Here is a 22532-nt window from a genome sequence, read left to right on the forward strand (position 1 = left end):
GTGGCTGTGGGTGCATATGAAGCATTCCTAGACCCCCGACTGGATTAGATGGCCCTCCCCTAGACTCCGACAGCACCCTGTGCGTATCCCTGTAGTTGTCATTCATCTGTTTTAATATCTGCTCATTATCTGTGGTCCAACGAGACAGGAAGCAACTCATGGGCAGCAACTCTCTGTCTTGGTAACCCCAGGAGCCAAGAGCAGGTCTGTTTATTACGAGTGAATGAATGGATGGAATGAATGAAGGCAGGAGTAAGTAAAGTGAATGAATAGGTCTTCAGGCTTCATTGACAGCAATGCCTATTCTCAACCCCAGTAGGGCTAAGGCTGGAGCTGCCCAGAGCGGCTCAGGTCTGAACCATGCCTAGGATATCACTTTGGGCCCCCAAGGACACAGAGCAGTGGGGACAATGAGAACTCAAAGGTAGACTCTCACATGTACTTTGTTACTGCTGAGCCTGGCCCCTGTCCTCCCCCCAAGGCCCACCAGGCATCTGACCATCAATAAATATTTGCTTGGAATGCAGAGATTCATTTATTCACTTAAGAAATATTTATCGAGACAGACACCATTCCAGGGAACAGGTTACAGCACTGGAGGGATGAGCATGTTCCCAGGACAGACAAGGGGAAATATGATTCCTTAGAGAGATGACATAGGCCAGTATCACCTGTCACTGTGGAGGTAGAGGAGGAGGACGAAGAACTATGGACAGGGAGCCAGGAAGCCCAGATCTGTACTTTGGCTATAGGCACAGTCATCTCAGCCAGGCCACTTAGCTTCTCTTGGCCCCTGTGACTTGCTACTTAGACGGCCATATCTGCCCTTCTCGCCACCAGGTCAGATATTCGTATCAGGAATGATTCTAGAAAATGCTGTGGAGTCAGGGAAGGATGACAGCTTATTGCCACAATGACCTGGATCGGGGACCTCCATCTACCTCTCCAAGCCTCTACTTGTTCCTCTGTAAAGTGGGGATGAATACTCACTTGGCCTACCCCACAGAGTCCTCGTGGATCTTAACCCAGACCACAGAAGGACACAGGGCATTGTGAACAAGCAAAGAACACTGACATTGGAACTCCCTGCTCTAGGCTTGTACTTATTCCACTCACACTTCAGTTTCAAGGCCCGGATTTCCCTGAGGTGAATCACTTAGCCTCTCTGACGCTCAAGGTCCTCATCTGTAAAGTGGGAATAATAATCGCTGTCTGGCCCGCCCCGCAGTGTTGTGAAAATCTAACGAAATTATGGATTTGAAAAACCTTGGCAAATGCTGACACGCTATATAAATGATCAAGTGCTCTATAAACGTGAAGAACGATTATTCTTTTTGTTGTCATGTGGGACGATGCTCACCGTGGTAGAATTGAACTTGGTGCCACATCTGTGGCTCACCTCTCAAGAGGGAAAGAAAAGAACCAGTAACATGCTCTCCGTGTATCCCAAACGTGTGGAATCTCGCTCGATTCTTGAGGGGACCCCACGTGCTCTATGCAGGAAAAAGAAAGACTTTTTTTCATTAGAGAGGAAGATAGAATAGCACCTACAGTGTGACCTTGGGCAAATTGCTTTCCCTCCCTAAGCCTCATTCTCCACACTTAGCAAAAAAAGAGATCAGATTCTTTTTAAGTTGAGATGCTTATGCCTAAGAGGAAAAAAAAAAAAGTGATAATCAGTAACTCGATTTGTTATCTCACAGCAAGAAGCCCAGATATCAGGGTCCTGGGCTTGGTATTACAGGGCCTCAAAGGGATCAGGGCCACAAGCCAGTTTCTAGGTCATTCTTTAATGGTGTTAAGACAGCTCCTACAGCTCCAAACTTCACAACCCCCACTCAGCAATGCCCAAAGGCAAGAAGAGCTGAGTGTTCGTCTTGGGCCTCTCTTAAGAAAAGAATAAGGAAAATTTCCCAGATGTACCCCCTTGTTTTTCGTGGTGGGGGCGGGCGGCAGGGGCAGGAGGGTGATCACATGCCTCTTAACTAAACAATCAGGAAAAAGAAAAGGGAATTACCATGATGAGCAACAAAATCAGTGCTCTGATAACAAGAACCAAAGCAGAAATGACCGCGGGGCAGGTAACCTTCAGCGTCTGACACAGTCTCTGGATCTCTGAAGTCCACTCGAACCCCGAAGTGCAATGATGAGATCAGCCCAAGGTCACAGAGCCCCACAGGAGGAACTGAAACACCCTGCCCCTGCCCAGTCTCCACGCCCTACCCTGTTCCTAGTAGATGGCTAGATGGGAGGTGGTGCTGGTGAGTGAAGCCAGACTCTACACCATCACTGAACTCTCCTCTGGCCGCAGGACACCCGTTCAGCCAGGTGCACCTCTGACAGCTTTCTAGATTCTATTTCTCAAAACAGCCTCGCCCACCAGGCTCAGAGCTGATGACCCCTGACTTTCCTTCCTGCATCTTTCAATAAATAAACAGCAACTGATAAGAGTGACTTAAACAAAGAGGTGTGTTTTTTCCCCATATAAGAAGTCTAGAAGCAAGCAACCCAGGGCTCCACGGTCCTGAAGAAGCCAAGTTCCTTCCATCTCTCTGCCCCTCCATCCTCAAGATTATTTCATGGTCCAAAATCACTTCCACAACTATCATTATCATTATGTCAACATTCGGAAAGGAAAAGGGAAAAGCAAAACCAACAACAAAAAAGACCTTTATCTTTCTTACCCTCTCCTTTTTTTTTAAGTAGGCTCTATACCCAATGAGGGTCTCAAACCCACACCCCCCGAGATCAAGAATCACATGCTCTACCAACTGAGCCAGCCAGGCGCCCCCTTCCCCTCTCCTTTTTTAAAGAGATTTCCCACACACCCCATCCCCAAACTCCTTATATCTCATTGGCCAGAACTTCATCACAGGACCACACCTTGCTGCTAAGGAGGCTGGGAAATGTCTGTTTTAAACTGGGCATTTTGCAACTCCCAATTCATTTAAATTAGTAAGCAAGACAAAGAGAACGGGTATGAGGCAGGCAGCCCGCAATCTCTGCTACAGTTTTGGGGCTGATCATTAGAGAATAACGTGAGTTCCAGACAGGAGATCTGGGTGGTTGATCGCTGCGAAGTGTTGGAGGACAGGGGACCCTGGGCAGTGGTGGGGGTGGTGGCTGCTTTGTTTCGTTTTGTTCTGGCTGGCTTTCATCTGGCTACCCGTGGAACTTCACACATGTCGCCACATCTCCCTGAACCTCCTAATGTAGAGGATGGGACTTTCTAGGTCAACTGTGGTAAAATGAATCTGGGGACAAGGTTCATCCCTTTACTTGTTCATTCTTTCACTCAACCAGAATCTACGCATGCATCTTCTGTGCGCCAAGGGCTGTGTAGGCATTGAGGATTCAGAGATTCATCATGAACCCTGCTTCCGGCAGTTTATAGTCAATTGAAAAAAAAAAAAAAAAAGTCCAGGGAAACAACATCCATTATGGTACATTGTGCTAAATTCTACGTGAAGGGTAAGTACAAAGAAATCGGAAGCTGGAAGAGGGGCACCTAACACAGGCATCACGAGGATGCTTAAAACATGAGCAAGAGCTGGTGGGGGAGAGGAGGCTGGAAAGTACAGGAAGGAGGCTGGCACGTATAAACGTGTATCACGTTCCAGAAACACTCTCCCACTGCACACTGACCCTCAGGTAAGGCTCTGGCTTCTGAGCTTTTATTTCCAGCTGGTATTGTTTATTCTGCTTGTTCAAACAGATCAGAGATTGGATCTCAGCCTACCACCTAACAACACGAGTTCAGGTAAGGGGCTTCATCTTGAACTTGAGCTTCACCATTGTCATGAGCTTCCGTGTCCTTGTCCATAAACACCATCAGCCACTGGTGGTGAGGACTAATATCGTGCACGCCTGGGCCTAGCCTGATCCTGATGCACAGTGAGTTTTCAATCCATTTCTGCCCTCCCTCCCTTTCCTCATGACTATGGTGTGAACCCAACAGGTGTCAGGGAACCAGGAAGAGAACCACTGGCAAAGGGCTTAAGCAGAACAAGAGTGGTTTCTGTATTGATCATGGAACGGGAAAAATTCAGGTGACAGGAAACGTGATGCATGCCACAGAGCCAACTGTGTTGTTCGCCCCTGATAAGGCGGCCAGAAGAGCTTCTGGAGCAGGGGGACGGTCAACCCCTTGGAAGAAAACAAACCACCAAACCTTGTGGCCCGGTGACCCCTGCTGCAATTGCCATGAATCTCTGTGCTGGCTGCCTCCTGTGGAACAAGGGAATTGTATCACAACCTCTGCTCCTCCAGAGCTGCTGGGGCTGTATGAACAGGCCTGCAGGGGCACCCAGGGCACCCCTGATGAGGAAGGTCGGTTCCATCTCCGTGCCTCTGCCAACCTAGACGCGCACCTCCGTGCCTTCCTACAGGCTCCCCTTACCCCCGACCCAGAGCCCTCCCTTCTTCCTTTTACCTTCCACATCCTGCCCATCCTTGACAACCTTGTGTCCAGGAAGCCCTCCTGATGGCCAGCCTGCACTGATCTCACGCCCTCAAGACGTCTCAGACTGGACCACGCCGTAAGATGGTCACTCTGCCTCTTCCATGTTTTTCTGTTCTGCTTCACCCTCACCTTACCAGGACAAAGCCCCTTGGGTGTGCACCGTATCATCACTTCCAAGGGACTTCCCTCTACCCCCCAATGCCCACTATAAATCAAGACCACTTCATCTCTGCCCTCTGATATGATGATTTCAGTCCCTAAACGTGCCATACCCCAGCTTGTCTATCTTTCGAGCTTTGGTTTACACGTCACCCCCTTTGGAAGCCTTCCTTTGTCCTTTGCCTCTAACTCCCCTCAGACCGAGTACTTTTACCACGAGCCCCTTTTATACCTTTTCCCCCATTACTCCTCTTACCGATGCTGAAACTAACCAGTTCATGCCTTCCCCCCCCTCTGACAATAAACTACATGAGAGCCAGGGCAGAGATATATCCCCAGCACCCAGCATGGTGCCTACCTGGGGCAGGTGCATGAATGACCTACCATGAACTACCCGACCTTCAGTGATTGCACTCAATTCACAATACATTCGCACTGAATGCCATGCCATCTCAGCTCCAGCCCATCCTTTGAGGTGTCAGGCACAGAACTAGATCCCAGGAAAGAATGATCCCAGGCTGAGGGGGACAGGATACAGCTGTAGGGTATGGGGAGGGAGCCCTGGGTGGAGATACAACATCACTGCCACATCAGTACAAGGAAGGAAGCCAAAGCTTCATCTGGGACAATCAGGGAAGGTTTCTCAGCAGTAGCAGCTGAGGGGTCTGTTCAGATAAGGAGGAGTTTCCTAGGTTTAGGAAAGAGGACCGGGCTGACCCAGGTAGTAGTAGAAGCAGCATGTGTAAAGACAGGGAAGGAGGAAAAAGGTCACTACACTAAGGGCAGGATGAGAAGCCCAGGGTCATGGGCATATGGAGTCCAAGAGGGGAGTGGAGGCAACAGGGCTTGAGAGGAAGGCAGAGCCCAAGTAGGAGGGTCCTCACACTGCCAGGTGCCGCACCTGAGCCCTGATCCTGCAGGCAGCGGGGGGCCGTGGAGACCTCTGAGTATGTGAGGCATGTGCCCAAGTCTGATCTCTAGAAAGATGTCTCTCAGCCCAGTACAATCTCATTTCCTATCCTCCTCTTTGACACACTCATTCACGACCTCCACCCTTCCTGCAGACCAGCAGTGCTCAAGGCATGGCTGTGAACCAGCAGCAACATGTCAGCTGGGAATCTGTTAAAAGTGCAGGGGCACCTGGGTGGCTCAGGCGTCCAACTCTTGATCTCAGCTCAGAGATCTTGTCACGATCTCACACATTGTGAGATGGAGCCCTGCATCAGTCTCTGTGCTGAGAGCACAGAGCCTGCTTAGGATTCCCTCTCTCATTCTCTGCCCCCCACCCAACTCTCTCTCAAAATAAATGAACTTAAAAAAGAAAAGTGCTTCTTATGGGGCTGTACCCAACCCACAGAATCTGAAACCCCAGGACAGGGCGGGGGTGGGGGTGGGGGGAGGGTGCGGGCACCATCTGTGCTTAAGCGGGCACCATCTGTAAGTCAGTCTTGAGTAAGTCTGCCAGGTGATTCTAAAACACATCCAAGTTCAAGAATCAGTGCTTCAGGTGACCCTGTCTTCTAAGAAGGAAACGGACAAAGTACTAACACCCTTCCTTAAGCTGTAGAGTTCTCCAGAAACACATTGACATGAAGGTCTCCATCACAGTGAACTTAGTCTCTCCTCCAACAAAAATCACGGCACACCGGCTGCCTGGAGACAGAAGGCAGAATGGTCTGTGCCCGGGTTCATTCTGTACTTTACCCACCCCCCCAATAGGATTGAGTGCATATGATGCACGTTTCCAGCTTGAACTCAGAGACATCTGAGCCTCAAGGGGAGCAAGGGCTCCCGTGGGGAAGTGAGACAAGAGGGCTGGGTGAGCTCAGTGCCCGGCTCTGCCTGCAGGAGGGGCTGTTCTGGGGGGGATATCTCTCTAGGGGTCCCCTGCACCTAGGGCTTCAGCAGAAGGGGCTACCAGCGGCGAAGCAAAGGGCATGGGGTGCAGCACTCCAGCAAACACCAATGACACATGTTTCCTATTACATGCAACATTCTTTGTGGGAGTCCCTGTGAAAAATACACATGGCCAGCCAGCCCTTTCTAGGCAGGAGGGGCCCCAGGAAAGGGGATTTGGGCTGCTGGTTTTATCAAGCGTTAGAAACAAAGTGAAGGCTTTGAGCTTGTTGTTAGAAAAACACACAGTTTGTGTTTGGTCTTTTATCTTAAGGATCTGGAGATGGTCTGGATATCAAGGGATACCTGAGGAGCCCACGTGGGTCTCAAGACAATGGTTGAGAGTGCACAGGGTTTGGCATCCCCTCACCCCAGCTCCGTGGCTTCCCTGCTGCGGGACAGTGGGGGAGCCACCTGCCTGGCTGAACTTCCCGAATGTGATAACACTGCGCCTCGCAGAGACGGGGCAACGAGGACCCTGGGAAATGTCATTTGCACGCCTGCTTTGTGACACAAATTACATAAAGGGGATTCTTCTTATCATTACTATATGTAGAAAATTCAGAAGGAATTATTGTCCAAGAAGTTATCCGGCAGCATAATACAGTGGAAGAACTATGGATTCGAAGACGTTCAAAACTGGACCTAAGTCCCAACTTCACCACTTACTGGCTGTGTGACCTCAGGCAAGTCACTTCACTTCTCTGAGCCTCAGCTCTCTCATGTGCCAAACGGGGGTAAAAATGCTCCCCAGCAGACAGGTTGCTGCAAGGACTAATGAATGCGCACGCTCTGTAAATGTCCCTGACCTATGGAAGGTGCTCCATACCGGTGAGCACTACAGCCCAAAGGTGCCCAAAGCAGCACCACCCACGCCCCCGGGTTCAGGGCCACTCCAAGGGGCAGCTCCGTGCTGCACACCCCCTCACTGGAAGAAAGGAAGCTGCCTCCACCTCCTGACATGCTTCTGAAAGGTCTTCTTCACCCTTACAGCTCTTGTAGCCTCCCTGGCCACCTCGATCAAGTTACAGGTCCGTTTGTTTCCCCTCACAAAGCACTGCGGTCTGGAGGCTGCCCCCCTTCTCTAGCCTGGTGAGCTGGGCCCAGAGCTCCGCTCTGAGTAGCACGGCATCCGCACTTCTCATTAAGGCATGGAGAAGTCTCCCACCTGGCCCTGTGGTCCTTCCCTAGTATGTGTCTTCATCAATTTCCAGGCCACTGGAAGCGGCCCCCAGCATCCACTTCTTTTCAGCTGAGTAAGCTCCCTAGAGGGGAGGGGGTTTCATCAACCCACAGAAACCTGGTAGGTGTTGATGAGAGAGGTGTGATCCAAGGCAGGGGGTGGGAGTGAGCATTCACCAACCATCTCCCACATCCCAGGCTCCCTGTATGCACAGCAAACCTCAGCATGAGCATCACCTTTCTGGGGGCCCCTCTCGTGACCCCCCCCCCCCAAGACTCAGCGAAGTCCTGTTACACACCACCTTGGCAAGCCACATTTCTTCTGGCGACAGTTACAAGGCTGTGTTGAGTCTCTTCCCTGCTGATAAGCTTCATGATGGGTAGGTCAAGTCTCCCTCCTTCCCCAGATTTCTTTGGCACCTGCCACACAGTAAGTGCTTAACATTCTACTGAATGAGCGCATAAAACCTCATGGCAATGTTGTGGGGTAAATATCGTTTTCCTGATTTTTCAGAGCGGCTACTAAGACTCCCAGGGACAGAAATGTCTTCCCCCAGCCAACAGCCAGTAAATGGGGGAACCAGGATTCGAACCCAGCTTTTCACCAGGCCTCGCTGCATTTGCTTCATATTAAGATCAGGCCGAAAACGTTAACAAAGGCAATTTTTCAAAATAAAGAAGCTGAAGCTGTTTGCCCAGAACTCCCTCTCCACCCCCGACACAGCGGGATTTGTACCAAGTGAGCAAGCAATTCTGAGAGCTCTATGCAACCCACACAAGGCGGGGAACGGGGACAGGGGCGGCCCTTGTCCCCCCAGCTGCCGGGGACTGGCTCCTCACACAGAGCCCCTCCCTGGCTGGTCCCCACCAGGGCAGGACTGGGATGAAAAGTCTCTCTCGGGAGAACAAAGACCACATTTTCCCCCTGGAAGCAGAGAAGCCAGTGCTGGGGAAACAATGGCCTTGCTGGGATCAAAGAGAGTGAGGCCCAGACAAGGGACAAAAGCTGAGTCCCAGCAGGATAAGAATGACAACCTGTTCTCCTCCTCCTTTTGCAAAGGTCTCCAGAGAGCAAGCATGCGCCTCCTTTGCAGCCCACACCTCTTTCCCGCCTCCCCTCCCCACAGCCTAACTGCTCTTCCCTGGGCCAGCCATGTTCTATTCCCTTCTAGGCCTTCCCTCAGGTTTTTCCTCTACCTACCCTGCCCTTCCCCTCCTTTTCTCTGAAGTGTACTTACTCAGGCTTCAGTTCAAGAGCTGCCTCCTCTCTGCCCTCTGTGACCCCACACACCAGGACCAATGAACCCTGCCGTACAATGCCCCCACACGGGTGCCTGCTTCTAGTTACAGCACTGATCACGCTAAATTATTTCTACCAGGGTCAATACCTGCCTCCCTAACCAGACTGTGACCATATGGAGGCTAAGACCATTTCTTAATCATGTTGTAAATGCATTGCCTGGCACAAGAGGACAGGGATGGGTAAACAGTTTGTTGAACGAACGAAGCAATAAATGGTGTAGAGTGAGCTCTCCCAAGGCATGGAAATTCACTTGGGGTACCATGTCTTTTGGCAAATCAGAACCTCTCTGACCTCTCAGTGTCCCTCATTTAATATTGTGCAACTAGGGGCGCCTGGGTGGCTCAGTCGGTGAAGCGTCCGACTTTGGCTCAGGTCATGATCTCACGGTTCGTGGGTTCGAGCCCCGCATCGGGCTCCGTGCTGACAGCTCAGAGTCTGGAGCCTGTTTCGGATTCTGTGTCTCCTTCTCTCTCTGACCCTCCCCCATTCATGCTCTATCTCTCTCTGTCTCAAAAATAAACGTTAAAAAATTTTTTTTCTTACAATATTATGTAACTAGAATTCTTTTTTTTTAATGTTTATTATTTATTTTTGACAGAGAGAGAGAGAGAGACAGAGCACAAGCTGGAGAGGGGCAGAGAGAAGGGGGGAGACACAGAATCGGAAGCAGGCTCCAGGCTCTGAGCTGTCAGCACAGAGCCCGACATGGGGCCCGAACTCATGAACTGTGAGATCATGACCTGAGCCGAAGTTGGATGCTTAACCGACTGAGCCACCCAGGCGCCCCGAAATAGGGTGTAAAGTTCTAACCCTGCCTTGCCACCTAGATGGCCTTGGCAATACCTTGATGCCTTCTCCTTGGTAACAACAAATGGGATGTACCCTGCATCCCATAATATCTACATTCCTTTTCTTCTTGCATAGTTCCATTGTGTAAATAGAAAAAAAATAAATTCCTCGGCAGTGGTCACTCCAATGGCAAGACAGGAAGAAGGCTAAGGTTCTGCTATTTTCAGAACCAGTCACACCAACACCCTCCAAGGGCTCAGCTTCCTGCTGTTCCTCTGAATCTGTAGTTGAAGCAACTCCAGAAAACATTCTTTTCCTTACCTTTCCCCTCCTGCCCTACCCAGCAAGTGGGAGCCACGTTTTGCTTAGAGGCAATCAGTTTTATTATTATCAGGCAAAGAAGACATAACTTAGGGAGCCACCCTGACAAGACTTAACTGTCCCCAGGTCACCCACTGGGTATTTTAGGCAAGATTCATCCATCTGGCAACCTGCCTTGGCATGCCCCAAACAGCTAACCCTCCAGGAGCAGGTGACGAGGCAACTTCTCATCTTGCTGCTTTCTTGGTGAGATGCTAAAGAGATTCTGTGGTTTTCTTCTAAAGACTATGTCAGCATATCATTTTTGCAATCTGAGCCCAGGCGGTTCCTAAAGACTGGCTTTACTCTGTTGTATTTGCTTCCTCTTTGAATCCAGTCAAATCAAGATAGTGATGCCAAAAGAGATGAGTAAGCAGAGGAGAGCCGCTGAAATGGCACTTTGGCACAGTCAGAAAAACAAAATCGTTTTGAAAAGGTGCTAATTGATCTCTGGGCCACTGAGGCCCTATCTGGGAGCTCACTGTGCCCCATTCTGAGCCCCATATTTTGTGTTGCTTTTCAAAATGACCATGCGCATTGCAGAAAATTTGGAAAACAGAAAAATGTAAAGAATGTACACATGTACACACATACATATTTACACACGTGCGTGCTATTTGTTAGCCTATCATCTCAAGATATTGTTGAAACGATGATTAATGTTGGGATGTATTTTATTCCAGGCTTACTTTATGTTGAGTGGAAATCATACTAGAGATAACGTTTTATATCGTTTGTTTTGGTTTGGTTTTTAGCTTCATTGAGGTATAACCGACATATATTGCTTGATTTGATTAGCATCTTATCATAGGCTTTTTTTTTTTAAAGAAACTTTAATAGCTGCATATTATCCCATTGACATGATGTACCTTTGCTATTTAACCATTCTGCTGTGAACGTTTAGGTTAGTTCTGTTTTCTGTTTTATTGTGGATGGCTTTTAATTGTAGGTCTGTTATAATTCGTAATTGACTATCACTGCCTTAATTTCCTACACAGTATTCTTGAAACAACCTTGAGAATTAGGTAGTATTCACCTGAAGTAGATAAGGATCCCAGAAGCAAGTAATGAAACACAGCTTGTAAACCCAGAACTAACACAGAGGCCACTTCTTCAGGCCTCAAGCCCCGTGCCTGTTCTACCCCTCTGTGCTTCCTGATACAATGTGAATGACAGGAGCACGGACCATCTGACAGTCACATCTCATCAGAAAGAACTGGAGGGGGGGGCGCCTGGGTGGCGCAGTCGGTTAAGCGTCCGACTTCAGCCAGGTCACGATCTCGCGGTCCGTGAGTTCGAGCCCCGCGTCGGGCTCTGGGCTGATGGCTCAGAGCCTGGAGCCTGTTTCCGATTCTGTGTCTCCCTCTCTCTCTGCCCCTCCCCCGTTCATGCTCTGTCTCTCTCTGTCCCAAAAATAAATAAACGTTGGAAAAAAAAAAAATTAAAAAAAAAAAAAAAAAGAAAGAACTGGAGGAACCGGGAATTCTGGACCTGGAGGAGAGAAGACTTAGAAAGCAAACATTTCTTCCAGCACATGCCAGGAAGACAGATTGCCTGATGCAAAAGCAAGCAATACCATCTATATGGAAGGGGCGCCTGGGTGGCTCAGACAACAGTTAAGCGTCCGACTTTGGTTCAGGTCATGATCTCACAGCTCGTGAGTTCGAGCCCCGCGTCGGGCTCTATGCTGACAGCTCGGAGCCTGGAGCCTGCTTCAGATTCTGGGTCTCCCTCTCTCTCTGCCTCTAACCCACTCGCATTCTGTCTTGGTCTCTCTCAAAAATAAATACACATTAAAAAAAAATTTAAAGAACATCCACATGGAAATTAGAGATGATTGTAATTCAACATAAGGAGAACATATGGTGCCGTGGGTTTGACATAAGATGGACTTGAGTTTGAATTCCTGCTCCATCACTTGCTGGTTGTGTGACCTTAAGCAAGTCACTTGTGTTCTATGAAACTCAATTCCCACAAATTTAAACCATGTATGGCTCATCGGAGGGTCACTGTACATTTAGAATACTTCTTAGTGTATAACAGGGACTCAAAAAATGGTATTATTTTTAACACTCGGTTATAACTGTCTGACCCTAGAACGGGCCACGTTGGATGTTCAAGCAAAGTTGGTAGAAACAGTCAGAGGCTGAACCAGGTGATATCTAAGTCACATTGCAGGAAAAAGGTGAGCCAGAGTTAGGAGCCCTGCACACAAGACCCGGCTGCATTACTTAGCAGCCAAGACATAAGGACAAATAACTTGCCCTTACGAGGCCTCGGTCACCTCGTTTATAAAAATGGGTAGAATAACAATGCACTCCTCACTGGGCTACTGGGGCAGAGAAAGGAAACTGCGGATCTGCGAGCACTCATTATAATTCCAAAAATTTCCACCAAAGTCCACTAATTTTCTGATTAGCCTTCCAACTCTATGACGTGATGACTCTCCCGGGGTTGCATGGAGAAAATAAACTGGGCTCCTGATACAGCTGCTGCCTTCCGGCCTCCACCACTCTTCACAGCAGGCCCTGCATTTTCCATCATTGTTTCAAGGGAGAGCCAGCCAGGATGAGCAGGTCCTTCCTGGGGTTCGGAGGGGCTCCCAGGACTGCCTGTGGAACTGCCTTTCACCTCCCAGGAATGTCTGCGGTACTGACAGGGCAGACAGCACCTCGCCTCCAGGACTGGGGCAGAGACTGTGAGCACCCTTCCCCAGCCCCCTCACCTCTGGGTATGGGACGCTCTCGGGTTTTGGACAGCTGACCCTTTGGGCTGGAATGCAGTGAGCGAAGCCTGACACATCTTCCATCAACTTCCTTGGGAAAGAAAGATCCCAGAGAGGCAGCCTGCGTTCATCCATCTCATCTCAGCCATCCCGGTGTCTCTGGGGTTTTATCTGTTCATCCATCGCAGAGACTGACTGGTGCCCTTCACTCAAATGTCCATTACGTGAGGCCAGAGATTCCTGATCCTTGGTGCTCTGACCTCCATCCATCACTTAGAAATGGACAGGAATTGCATTCATGACAACTTCACCCCATAAATTCTGATTAGGTGTTTTCTTAGCCAACATTAGCTTTCCTCCATTGAAAACCTGGGATTTATATCAATCCCCCATCAGTCTCCTTAGAGCAGAACTGGGCAGAAGAAAGCTCTGAGCAGAGGTAGACCTGATCATAAATACCAGTTCTGGCATTTATTGGTGATGTAAGGCAGGCTGTTAGGTAGATTCAATGAGAGAATGTACATTAGGCCCTAAGCCCACCGCCCGGGGTCATAGAGCACACTCTATAAAAGTTAGCTGTTACTTAGCTGTTGTATCAGCTGCATGATCTTGGGTAATTCACCTAGCTTTTCTGAGCTTCAGTTTCCTCATCTGGAAAAATGGATCATCTGTAAAAGGCGGTTGGGCAGAAAGCAGTAAGTTTCACACTCGGAGCAGGCTAGGATCATTTTCTACTTCTTTCCTTTAGCAAACTGTTTTCCTTGCATGTTGTTGAAAGGAACCTCAGAGCTTCAGTTTCCTTTTCCATAAAGTATAAATAATAATACCCATTATTCAGGGTTGCTGGGAGAATGAGAGATAATATCTGGAAAGCTCCTGGCAAGAAGAACAACTATGACATAATTCCTGACGGGTGAACGGCAGAACCATTACCACTTTGACCTTGAATGGCAGTGATTTAAATTCGGCGTCTGAAGCCCTCGTCTTCTTCAAAGGGTGGAAGGGTATAATCGCCAGCCAACATCGTAGCAAGCGGATGCTGAGGTAGATGCTGTGGGCACAGCTGATGGGCCACAGAGATTAAATCAGAGCCAGGCTCAAATTACACAGGCAGCCACTAAGTGCTTTGCAGGGGGAGATGACCCCTGTCCAGTCTGTCCTTCCCAGCCTCGCCCTGCCCCAGTTCAGGAGTAGCTATTCCTCAAGACCCAACTGCATGGGACAGTCAAAATAAAACAGATTCTTACTCCCCAGTTTTCACTGCATCATCCTCAGTCCCCATATCTACCCTGGTCACCCCACATCCAAAAGCAGCTTTGTCATATGACTTTCAGTTTAAAGAGCTTCAGCGTATCCCTAATATCTCCCAAATGAAGTTCAAATTCAAAGCATAAAGTTAAGGTCTGCTAGAATTTTCCACCATTTATCCTGAGATGAGCTCATGGTACAGCGGGGCAGGGGGCTCTGGACTAGGAATCACACACACGTAGCTGAAGCCCGGCCCGTGCCACAGAGTGCCCCAGTCTCGTGTGGACAAGTTTCCTGGAAGAAACAGGCGAGCGTCCCTCAGGTACTACGAGCTGGGAGCTAGTGCTGGGCACTTCCCCTTGGTATTCCAGAGGCATTCTCACCACACGGCGGCAAAGCAGAGATTTTTTTTTTTTTTTTTTTGAGAAAGAGAGAGTGTGTGTCCAAGGGGGGGTGGGGGGGCGGGCAGAGAGGGACAAAGGGAATCCCAAGCAGCTTCCGCACTGTCAGCGCAGAGCCCGACGTGGGGCTCGATCCCATGAACCACGAGATGATGACCTGGGCCAAAATCAAAAGTCGGCCGCCTAACCGACTGAGCCACCCAGGCGTCCCAGAGCCAGAGACTCTTGTTGTCCCTGTTTTGCAGATGTGGGACAGAGCTCAAAACCAAGCAACACAGACAGAGTCTCTGAGCTCACTTCCTGGTGCAAAACAGGGAGGCCCTGGGAATGCCTCTCCACGGGAAACGGGAGGACGCCCCCAAAACACCGTGAGGTTCAGGGCTTTTGTCAACGGCACCTCGGCTTGAGGGTTGCTACTCTTTCTGGCCTCATCTTCCTTTCTTCTTGATCTGTGGCTACACCATAGAGGCTGGCATGGCGTCTAGAAATAGCATGGACTTAAAATCTGCAAATGATTTTGAAGACTGGACTCATCCCCAGGTTCCCACCATAAAGAAAGGAGCAGGCAACTCCCACCCAGTCTGAAATAGAGCCAGCCTCCTGGTTATACATTCTCAAAGTTCCGCTGAATTTGCCTCTAGCTCGTACAATTATACCCAGTGGGAACACAGAGTGCGTGGAGTTTATGAGGGTAAGAATTACGTCTAATGAGGGGCGCCTGGGTGGCTCTTGATCTCAGCTCAGCTCATGATCCCAGGGTCACGGGATCAAGCCGTGTGTTGGGCTTCGGGTTGGGCATGAAGCTTGCTTGGGATTCTCTCTCTCCCTCTCTCTCTGCCTCTCCCCTGCTCATGCTCACTCTCTCTCAGTAAGTGAACATTAAAAAAAAAAAAAAAAAAAAAAAACACAAGAATTATGTCTAATGTGCTCATCAGCCCCCTGCCCTGCTGTACCATGAGCTCATCTCAGGACTCAGGACACCTGAAACACTGGACCAACGTGCACTGCCTTGGCCACAGTGTCCTAGGCTGGCACCACCTCTGACTCAAAAGCGGCTGTGTGTCCCTCAAGGCCCGGGCTATGTGCACAAGTTTTCAGAAAGCTTTGTTTCTTGTCGAGAGCTAAACTGATGTTTTTCCTGGAATGGGTTTTGGAAGGAAGCATGATTGCTGATTAAATATGAAGTGGTTTGAAACCTCAGGGTCTCTCTGAATAACGTAATGTGTACTCCTGATGACCAGGAAGGGGTGCCAAGGGGCTGTCTCCTCAGAGTTATTTACATGTCCGGGTCTCCAACACCCCCTTTGGAAGCTGCTGCAGTGACCCTCTTTGGGTTGGACGCCCCTGAAGGGATCCGTGTCCTGAAGTGGCCTGAGGGCTGGGAGGGAGGACTGCTGTCCCCAGAGCCATCATCTCTGCTGGCTGCACCCCCCACACCCACCCCCAACCCTTGTGCCTGCAGAGAGCTGGCTTCACTGCTCCATGCCCAGGGGAGGAGGCAGACACATACAGACTCACAGTCTCCCACCATCTTAGCATGGGGCCAGGGGGTCCTGGCCTGTGATGCTCTGGAAGAAATCCTGGAGGCAGGTGGAAAGAAAAATAAAAGTTTCGTCTAAAAGGGCATCCTAGGGGTGCCTGGGTGGCTTAGTCAGTTGAGTGTCCAACTTTGGTTCAGGTCATGATCTCACGGCTCATGAGTTCGAGCCACACATCCAGCTCTGTGCTGACAGCTCAGAGCCTGGAGCCTGCTTCGGATTCTGTGTGTCCTTCTCTCTCTGCCCCTCCCCTGCTCGTGCTGTGTCTCTCTCTGTCTCAAAAGAAAAAAACAAAGATAAAAAAAAAATAATAATAATAAAATAAAAGGGCACCCTGTGCTACATCTATCATCTCTCTGAATTCTTCAAAGAACCCTCAATGTGATCGTTCCTGTTGCCATCTCATAGTTAAGAAAAGCCAAGACCCAGGAAAGTTAACACTTTTCCCAAGTTCTCAGAGGATTTGCCCCCAGAACTATCTGATTCCAATGCCTCTGTTCACTTCAGGAAGGAAAGGGCAGGTAGGAGGAAAGGGGGACTTATTTTCTGCCATGCACTGTGGATGACTTCCTCTCCATTATCTGCTTTATTCTTCCTACCATTCTTGTGAGAAAGGTAGGATCATGCTCATCTCACAGGTAAGAAGACTGAGGTTCAGAGGACTGGAGTGCTTGCCCAAGGGCACACATGCAGTGAAAAGAGCTAGGGGGCCACCCGGGTGGCTCAGTCCATTACGCGGGACTCTTGGTTTCGGCTCAGGTCACGATCTCATGGTTTAGGAGTTCAAGCCCTGTGTCGGGCAGCATCTGCTTGAGAGTCTCTCTCTTTCTCTCAAAAAAAAAAAAAAAAAAAAATGTTACAACCGGGTGATAGTTGAGGCTGGTCCTCATTTCCCATCCCCTTACACTGCCTCACTGACAATGAGTCCCAACGTCTGAATCTCTTTCTAACCCTACCCCTAACTGGTGTGTGATCTGGGATCTGGGGTAAATCACTCGCCTCTCTCAACCTCAGTTTCCCCTTCTGAATCATAAAATGGCCGCGAGAGTCTCCTAGGTTTCTAAATCTGAAACAATGGAGGCCCATCAGAACAGTCTCTACGTGTGGAGGGACAACCTGGCTCCTGGTCGGGTTTTAAGTAAATGTTGTTCAAGTAGCTGGCTCTTAGGCTGTCTTTGTGTAAGGAAAATATCTCAGAAGATACCCAAAAAGTTTTGTCGGTCACTAGGGAGAGGCTGGGGGAGGGCGAGGAAGAGTGGGATGTAGGAGTGTTTGGGAGAAGAAGCTTCAAGAAATCCCTGGAAAGTCCCTGCAATAGCTCACGTAGCCACCACCTGGCTCAGCCACAGCAGGAAAAGTGTAGGTGACCAGGGGCTCGCGTGATGGGGTTCTGAGGATGTATCACGAGGCCATCACCCTCCATTTCTTCACCCCCAAATTCCATGCCCCTGACACGTGCAAGAGTCAGGGCTCGCAAACATCAGTCCGGGGACACCAGTTATAGGAGAGAGTACAACAGACCAAGCTTGAGAAAGGAAAAAAACCTAATTTGTTGCAGACCAAATGAATACCAGACATATATTCAATAATAAAAGTAACAAATACTGCAGTATTTTTTACCCACTAATAAGAATAACAATAAATAGAAAACGAAAGACAAGTAAGAACAGTAACAACTGTGACCAACATTCCCAGAGCTCTTCCTTCGTACCTATGCCCCAGTCCCTCTTTGCATGCATTATGGTCATGAACCCTGACAACAACTTGCTAGAATATTTACTGTTACTATGCTCATGTCACCATTTCGGCCCCCTGAGGCTCAGAGAGGTTGAGTAACTTATACAAAATCAAACAGCAGGCAGCTGGCAGATTGAGAATCTGAACCTATGTCTGTGACCCGAATGCTCTGGTTACTCTCCATTAAACCATGAGGACTCCTGGAAGAATTCCAAGAATTTCCCCGTCTTTCCCCTTATTAACTGTGCCACCTTGGTCAAGGCACTGAACGTCTCAAAACGTCAGTTTCCTTATCTGTAAAATGGAGTTGTATGAGGACCCCAAGAACATTAGATCTGTTTGTGTACTTAGCCAGTCATTCCACGGCCACTTGTGGGGCTCCCCTGATCTATCAGGCACTGAGGTTCTGGGGTTTGGGAGGTGAATGTGAGTGTCCACCAACAAGGGCAAAAGACCCCTGCACAACTAACCACAGGCAGTGTGCTAAGCGTTATTAGGAAACTGACTGTGCACCCAGTGACACCGATAAAAGCTCAGGGTTCTTAGGAATACAGAATATTTATAGAATGAATTACTATTACTGCTGTTCACTGGGACATTAGAGGCCCTTCTGAGTCTCCCTTCCTGACTTCTCCCTTCAGATCCCACATTCCCCAGATGAACACTTTGACCAACAGAACGTGTAAATGCAGCTGGCTTCAGAACTTGCAACACTATGGACTTTTTTTTTTTTTTTAACCCTCCAGGAGCCGATAACTTGGAAAATCCCAGAGGTGACTCAGAGACTTTCAGGGAAAGCGACCAAAGCTGAAGCCACTAAAGCCCCTGGACCCTACCAACCCTACAGCGTCCCCTCTCCCGGGGGCAGAACTGGCCGGAGCTGAATCCCACAGACCTTCTCACCGCCTGCGGCAGCTGAGGGAGGGCGCAGGGCGCCCCGCGGGATCTGCTCATCCAGGCTCCACCTGCCGCTCAGCTCTGGGTCAATTGTGGGTCCCTGGGCAAGTCCCTCCAAGGTCAATGTCCTCTTCTACAAAGTGGAGATAGAATTTCTACCCTCTTTTCCTCATAAGGCCACTGTAAAAACTCAACAGGAAAGTACAGTATTGTGCAATGACTTACCTGTAAGAAAGAAACCATTCATTCTCTATTTGTTGAGCATACGCTTTGTGTCACAAGCTGACCGCAATAATTTATTGGGTACTAATTCCATGTCTCAAATTAGTTAACAATTCTACACTACGTTTCATATATTACATTTGTCAATACATATTTTTTAAAAGCTTAGTTTTACATATATTACCTAATTTAGTTCTCATAGCAAGCCTGTAGGTATATATTTTCTGTATCCCTACGCTGGGTCAGGCGACCTGCTTGGGTTACACAGACGTGGCCGCGGTATAAGGAGCTGGACTCTGAACCTGGGCAGGCTAGCTCCAGAGTCTGTGTTCCCAGCCTTTCCAGTACTTCCCTATCCCTGGGGACAAGACACGGTTTCTGCACTTGTGGTCAGGTAGGAAAGAGAGACAAGTAAGCAGACAATGACAGTATACAGTATGATACTGCTGTGATGGGGGACGTACAGGGGCTCGTTCTGATGGAGCCTGGGGGTATCAAGGAAGACTTCTCGGAAGAAACAGATATGGGGTAACAGAGCCAGAAAGCCCCGGGGTGAGAAGGAGGCTGGTGCATGTGATAACAGAGGGGGCCAGGGAAGAGATCATTGGCGGGGGGGGGGGATCACACAGGGCCTTATAAGCCAGGGTCCCAGCAGGAGAGAGGAGGCACGCTCGCCTGCACGGTTTAAGAAAAGCTTAAGAAAGGGACTTCACACAAAGTGTGAGCAGGGACTAGGAGACTGATAACAGATGTTGTAGGGGTCATGGGTTAGCAACCAGCAGCACCAGCAGCCTGAAGAGATAAGAGGCAAGAGGAGTATACAGGACTGTGGCAGGAGCTGTGCCCCTGGGTCCAGGGGCACAGCCCTCCATGGGAACCTGGCAGGAAGGAAGCAGGAGGTAAATGCTCTGACCACTCTCTCCTCCCCTCCTACCACCTGGAGCTTCGGGGGTTGAACCCAACTGGAAACACGCATGCAAGCAGGCTCTGTTGGCACAGTCAGGACGGCTCGGGGTCTTGAGGCACAGGGCGGGGTGAAGAAGGGAAGATGGGAGACCGATACATAGGGGGGTAATCCGAAAACAGCCCTGCCATGGGATTTGTTATTCATCCTGGGGCCCACGGGGAGCCATTACTATACAAAGTGGAGTATCATTCTAGAAGAATGGATCACAGTGTGAAGGAGAAGGAAAGCAGCATGCGGGCTGGAGGCAGGAAGTCCAGTTAAGAGGCCACGGGCGGATGTCCCCGTGGGAGGGGCGTGGGCCTGGACCACAGCAGTGGTGTTTAGGGTAATGAGATTCTCACAGGTCATTAGGGAAGGCCCTCCCAAACCTCAGGAAACTGCATACCTTTCCTTTTCCTCTTCCTCTTCTCTTACACGCAGCCCTTACATGCACCCTCACGGGCACTGAGCCACATGCCCTGGTGCTGTCCCCAGCTGCATCCTCCGTTCCTCTGACTCAGATTCAGCTCACACTTGCCGGGCATCCCCGGGAGAGCCGACACTGTGTCGCTGTGTTGTTTCATTCATACCCTCCGCAGACCTGTGGTCCCGGCACTCTGCTTTCGTCGTACAGCTGAGCGCCGAGAGGGTCAGACAAATCCAGAGACTTGCCCAGGGCTCCCGTGGCAAGTAAGTGGAAGGGCCAGGACTGGGAGCCAAGAGTGCCTGGCGCCCCACCCCCCCACACACAGGGCCCTGACTCTGCAGAGTAGCCCCCCTCCTCTTCCCTTCTTTTCTCTTGCCCCCCCCCCTTTGCCCTGCCATGAGACCTCTGACTCTCACACTTTGCCCCCACCCCGGGATTTCCTCGGTGAGAGGCATCACTCCCCACGGGGTCCTCAACAGCCAGATTGGGACGTAAAGTCAACTTCCCACTGGCACAGGAAGCCCAGGGCACCGCGGGGCCCCACAGGGGCCTCCGAAATGGAGGGCATCGCCTGCTGTGGGATGGGTGATGATCACAGTAACTCTTTATACCTGCAGGCCACTTACTTTACTTTATGCCAGGCACTGTCTGAAGCGGGAAACCCCACATGGTGCATACGGTGAGTATTCCCATTGCACAGATGAGAAAAGAGAGGCGCGGTTTAAACGAATTACCTAAGAACGCAAAGACTGTGGGCGGCAAGGCTGCATCAGAATTCGGGCAAGGTGGTTCCTGAGTCTGCTCACTTAATCTCCTCATCTGTTTTTTGCCGGAGCTGGAAAGTCCCAAAGGACATCCAACATCACCCCTCATTTTGAAAATGAAGGCCATGAGGCCCAGAGAGAGGGAGGGGAGCTTGCTCCAGTCCGTGGGTCCGTGGCAGAGCCTGGACTAGCACTCTCCCCCCGCCCCAGTTCCAGAGCCCCTCCTAGCTCTGGCACTGAACCCCTTCTTAGCCTTCCATGGAACTAGTCTCTCCTGGCTGGACATGGGCTGGGTTTCTCGCTAACAGCTCGATAATACTGGGGTGAGCACTCCACTCCAGGAAGCCGGTTTACGGGACATTAAAGTCTCTTGCTAATGACCTATGTTCCTCCCATTCAAACTGGAGCCTGGCCAGATGCTCCAGGCAACCCCTTGCAGGAGTCACGAAGCTTTTGGCTGGGGAATAAGCGAAGTCACATATTTCCAGAGACAGGAAAACCCCTAGGGTCCCGTTGCTCAGCTCCTCCACAACCCACAAGGAGGTCGCTGTGCAGCCAGTGGAAGGCTTTTTTTTTTTTTTTTGGCCTCCTGAGATTCTTCCGGAGGACACCTGGCTAGCCTAGGCTCCCATCACCCTCACCCTGGAATTGTTTTATAGATGAAAAACTGTCACGGGCTTTTCGATAGGGGATGTCTGTCCAAGCCCCACCTTGAACCAACGGGGAGACTGAGGCCAGCAAGGAGACTGGGCCAGCTCCGAGCCACACGGTGGGCCAACAGCTGCCAGAGGCAGGCTGGAAACGCGACCTGTCCACTCGGAATCCTACTTTCCATCACACTGGCTCCTCCCAGCACTCTGCCCAGAGTAAATAATCCCTGAAAGTGTCTTAGGTTCTTCTTAAAACTTTAAACCGTTGTAGATATCTTTGCAAAGACATATTTGTGGAAATAAAGACAACAATCGTTCAGGGAATAACTTGTCTCCCTCATCCATTACTTAATCTGTTTACTCAGCATTGCTGGGCCAGTTACCCAGCTGTCCCCTTCCTTCCCCGGGGGCTTGAAGGAGGTAAATTTAGGACATATCAATGAGCTCAACGAACTAATGTTTGTGAAGTGCTCCGCTTCACACAATGGTTTCGTGTTACATTTTCCAATGGCCTTGTGAGGTAAACACAAGTGTCTTGCAAGAGACGGTATGGCATGCCGTCTCCACCGGACACGAGAGTGAGGTAGACCGAGGGCTGGATCCCAGTCTCAACCCACACGAGCCATGCGAGCTCAGGTCACTCATCTACCTTCTCTAAGCCTCTATTTTTCTCATTGACAAAACGGACATCGTACCCACCTCACAGATTTGTTGGGGAGACTGCATGAGGCAAGGCGCCCAGCACACGATAGCACTCAGAAGATGCTAGCAATGGTTATTCTCGCTTCCTCTGTGGCCAGGGGCCACATTACCAATAAGGCAGTCA

At 49.9% G+C, this 22532-nt stretch overlaps 1 long non-coding RNA gene across 1 annotated transcript in view; it reads right to left on the reverse strand.

Moving 5' to 3' along the window:
• The window catches only part of LOC123597958, an 81591-nt gene that overhangs the window by 37917 nt on the left and 21142 nt on the right, over positions 1 to 22532 (reverse strand). The window lies entirely within an intron of this gene.

The sequence above is a fragment of the Leopardus geoffroyi genome, chromosome C1 (genome assembly GCF_018350155.1).
Source record: "Leopardus geoffroyi isolate Oge1 chromosome C1, O.geoffroyi_Oge1_pat1.0, whole genome shotgun sequence".
NCBI classification, from domain to species: domain Eukaryota; kingdom Metazoa; phylum Chordata; class Mammalia; order Carnivora; family Felidae; genus Leopardus; species Leopardus geoffroyi.